Source organism: Clupea harengus, chromosome 18, assembly GCF_900700415.2.
Source record: "Clupea harengus chromosome 18, Ch_v2.0.2, whole genome shotgun sequence".
Taxonomy (NCBI): Eukaryota; Metazoa; Chordata; class Actinopteri; order Clupeiformes; family Clupeidae; genus Clupea; species Clupea harengus.
Genome location: NC_045169.1, coordinates 12,088,855 through 12,093,854, shown reverse-complemented (window position 1 = coordinate 12,093,854; position 5,000 = coordinate 12,088,855). Strand labels below are relative to the sequence as shown.

Below are 5,000 nucleotides of genomic sequence, written 5' to 3'. Positions count from 1 at the left end.
TGCTTGCACTAAGGGGGTTCAGGCTCTGGGCTCTGTAAAGCGCCTAGAGACAATTGTATTGTTATGGCGCTATATAAATAAAATTGAATTGAATTATAGCGGTGCGAGGGTATGCACCTCTAGACCCTATAGCGTGCGAGGGTATGCACCTCTAGACCCTATAGCCGTGTGAGTGTATGCACCTCTAGACCCTATAGCCGTGTGAGGGTATGCACCTCTAGACCCTATAGCCGTGTGAGTGTATGCACCTCTAGACCCTATAGCCGTGTGAGGGTATGCACCTCTAGACCCTATAGCCGTGTGAGTGTATGCACCGGTAGACCCTATAGCGCTGAAGCCCTAGTTTTGTCTAAAAACTACAATCTTCGCACCACATTTTCACACCAACACGATTAACACTTCCAACAAGGAGCTGCTCCGTGGGAATTGCATTTAAAAGCTCTGCGAGTTTTTGTCCTACTGACATAAAAATAACACCCCGAGAAACCTTGAATTTTCTCCTTTTCAAATATATGCAGTTCGAAACTAAGAAATAAATGAGCACTTTGTAAGGAGAATAGAGCTAAAGCCTTGCACATTTCTCTCTCTGAGTGTGAAAGCAATCGGTAATGGCCCTCCCATTAGCAAATTATGGCTATTCATATGATAAATGCATGGTAAATCAGCGATTGCTATTCGGTCGTGACGTTGCCACAGCAACTGAGAAAACACCCCGTTTCACCTGTAAACAAGTCCACTTCATACATACAGCTGAACACGATGAGGGAAAACGTATCCACTTTGAGCTTCGCCTTGACCCAGCCGAGGATATTTGTGATGAGTAAGTTATATTCGTTTGACTAGCTCTTGTAATGAATGCTTTTGATTAACTTATAGGAAAGTAAAACGCAAGTCATATTATGCTCGGGGGTTTTGGGTTTCTGGGCAAGGCGATTTTGAATCATATAAATTACTTCATGTCGCTAAGACTATTATACAGTAAAAAAACATATCATGCTCAGAGTTAATTTTATTAGGCTGCATACGTCGGTGTTTGGAGTTTGTTGTCTGCGCATCATTTAATATTAGGCTCCTGTGAAGTAATTATGCTCCCGTAAAGAACGTCAGCCATGTTCACAGCCATTGTCTTTGACAGATGGGCCATACGACGTGACAATGGGGAGTGGCAATCACAGGTACATTCAGACCTAACTCATCAAAATGTATTGTGGTTTAGGTGATGAAAAGGTCACTTTCTAGATTACTTATAATTAGTATAGAAACCACACACACTTTCTGAATGCTAAACTCACCTACTGTATATGGAGCTAACAACTATGTTTACAAGGTTCAGAGTAAAAAAGAAAACTTCCAAAATATTTACAATGTGTTTTTGTACAAAGTCTGAGCACCTCTGAAACTAGGTTTTTGCTGTGATAAGAGTATGTTTAGATTTAATTTTAATATATATTTTTACTATATTCCTTTTACTCTCATTTTATTATTGCTGAGGTCTTCTAGAATATAATCATAAACGCCACTTTTGCCTCATTGTTTTTAGTTAGGTGAAATATACAGAAATATCAGGCATGGCAGACTACCTAACAGAGTCAAAAACAGGTCTTAGTGTTTGAAGTGTTAACAACGCAGCCAGGAACCTTGGGTAAAAGATGACATACACATAAACAACAAACAAACCTTGCATTTTTGTGTTACTATTCTATTTCTATTCTATCCATTCTATTTCTATTCTATTCTTACATGGTCTTACATACTCTGACATGGAGTATTTCTTCTTAGTTTGCTGAATGTGCTGGTGTGAGCTCCTAAGCTAATTACTGTATGCTTACTCATACAGTGTAAAGGGTTTGGATGATTATTTAGTGTAGTGTTTGTGTCACCATTTACGTTTGCATGTGAAGGTATGTAGTCTACTGCAAATAGTGTGGCGATCTCTGTAAAAGTGTTGTTTTGTTCTCTTCTCCAAAAGACATTTCCTTGTGAAAAGGCTTTGTGTTAGGATGGGGAGGGATGTTAACCGCCCCCCTTGGCACCTTGGCAAATGATTCAAGGCCATTACCCCTCCCATTTATACCTTTTGATATGACAATGACAGGGTCAGAAATGTTAAATGGCCATTTATTTGTCCATATGAATGGAGTGATAAAGAGCTTGTATGCTTGACTACTGCTGGAGGACGAGTCTATGAGAGCGTTGGGGAGAGGAGCGCAGAGAATGGCTGTCACAGCAACTATGGCGTCACTTTTCAGGACCTTCAATTCCCTCAGCTGTCGCCATTGTTACCTCTTGACCTGTTGAGGCTGCGTAGGTTGAAGAGCTAGGTTACAGCTCGCCACACCAACAAACCGACAACTGCCTGGCTTCCTGTCCTTGTGGCGGGGGTCCTTATCTCTTTTGCTGCCCACGCACATCTGTGGCTGAGGGGTCAGCCGACTGTCAGTCAGATTGAGACGAGGAGGCATGTTGGTTGGCTGTGACTGCACAACTCCCCATTACTCACTCCCATAACCTACATATGGCACAGATAGGCAGGTAGGTAGGTAGACAGGCAGGTAGGTCTTTCAATCATTTCATCTGGGCAATCATTGGACAGGCTTTTTACAGCCCTGCAACTTTAGAAGTAAAATAAAGCTCAATACATTGCCAACTCAGGCACCAGTTATAGGTCTAATAAGCTAATATAGTATGTCAGCTAACTTCGGTCAGAAGCTGCACGACTTTTAGTTAGAGTATAACTGAGAACTAAATTAACGTACTTCTCAAAAAGACGGCAATTACCCTACGTGCCAATATATCTTTATGATTATGAAATAAATCTCTGACCAAGGCACTGGTGTTTTATTGTAGGCAATACGGTTTTAGCATAATATCTGTGGACAAAAAACAATCTAAAGGTTGTGGAGCTGTCATGAGGAGATTTTCTTTGCTCTCTCGTGACTGCGTTTACAGTCTGGACTTGCTCCTGACATTTCAGCATTTAAATATAGATACATTTCTCCAAGGACAGAGTGGTAGATTGTTAATCATGTTATGAATATAATGTAAAAGCTTAAAATAGGTCCATTATTTCTCTAGTATCTCTATTAACTGTTCATGCAGTTCAATCCCGTTCTACAAAACAATGTCACTACAATAGTCAATACATGTCATGACTTCTCATCAGATCTCAGTCTTATCTTTTAATCAGCATGAAATTGTAATTGTCCATGTTTAGCTAAATCTTAGATATTCTTAATTAATTTAAATATTTCAATATTCCCTGGTTTTCTCAAAATATCCAGGAAACAGTGTTTTTCTTCTGGGTTCTGGATATATATCATGTATTGTGATTCAGCCTTCAAATACAGAGACATGATTTCTGGTCCATATCGCCCAGCCCTATATGTAACCCTATTGGCTGACACACCAGCCCTATATGTAACCCTATTGGCTAACACACCTGCCCTATATGTAACCCTATTGGCTAACACACCAGCCCTATATGTAACACTATTGGTTAACACACCTGCCCTATATGTAACCCTATTGGCTAAGGCACCTGACCTATTTGAACAATTTTACAGGGACGTGACATGATCGCCGCCCAACACTACAATCCCTGCTACTCTCTCTTACACACATATGGAATTATTGCTCTCTAACATATACATCACACACCTATCTCTCTCTCTCCCTCTCTCACCCATACACACTTTTACACACACACACACACACACACACACACACACACACACACACACACACACACACACACACACACACACACACACACACACACACACACACACACACACACACACACACACACACACACACGCCCAAGGACTCTCTCTATGCACATACATGTTTCTTCAAACCACTTCTGTATTATAAATAATTACAGCATAAGGAACCCTTCAAACACTTACAGACCCTTGAGAGTGTTCTATGAAGTGGGTTCCCTCTAGAACTGTTGGTGTAGCACCTGTAGTGTCTCTTTCACCGGTGTCACTTGCAGAAACAATTCCGTATCATTTCTCTTTTAACGCATATATGCATATGTAGGCACACGTACATACACACCATGACTGACGTGTGATTTGTGACCCAGTTTGCTGTAACACTCAGCACGGCAGGAGGTGAATAATTACTGTATCCCACTTACACACACACACACACACACACACACACACACACACACACTCTCTCTCTCTCTCTCTGTGAGAGAGAGAGAGAGAGAGAGAGCGAGAGAGAGAGAGGGCTGTGCCACGTGGCAGACTAATGTAATCCACGGGGGTCCTGCAAGACCTGGAGCTTTATGACGCATGAATGTGTTCAAGAACCCTGAGAAACATTCTATGTTTTCTCTCCTCCATTATTGAATTAGGTAACAACATTCTAAAAGTGTGTTTGCATTTTCCCCCACAAACAAGCACCCACTAGTTAGCGCTTACTGCCGCAATAAGCATCACAGCCTTCAGTTATTCTCTGATAAACTGTTGACAGTACAAACACCACAACTGCCCCATTTATGGATGATGCAGGATTAAACGGACAGTAACGCGCACACGCACACGCACACGCACACGCACACACACACACAGCTGAGTTTACATCTACATATCAGTTATGTACAGTGGATTCAGAAAGCATTCAGACCTTTTCGCTTTTTTCACATCTTGGTATGTTGCAGCCTTACAGTACTGATGCATGCCAGAAAAGCAAAGTTCTCTATTCCATTCGTTTCTGTTGGAGGCAGGCGATTATGGCGTAGATGAGCGTATTGGGCGAAGCGAGCGGAAAAAGTGGCTACTTGCACTGACCAATCAGATTGTTTGGTATTGTATCTGACTGTTTAAAAATAGCAGGACTATGGCGTCGTTCGGTCGTTTAATTTGCTAAAAAGAAAAGCTTGGTAAGGGGTTGTTTTTGATAGCCTAAGAGCTGGCTAGCTTGCTAACTAGCTCACTAGTCCAGTCATAAACTATTTCCACACACCACATCACGCCCTCAAAGTAAAG

The 5,000-nt window shown here is 41.5% G+C and overlaps 1 protein-coding gene across 1 annotated transcript in view; it reads right to left on the bottom strand.

The window, feature by feature from the left end:
• Positions 1 to 5,000, bottom strand: part of poln (polymerase (DNA directed) nu) — a 78,006-nt gene that overhangs the window by 35,748 nt on the left and 37,258 nt on the right. The window lies entirely within an intron of this gene.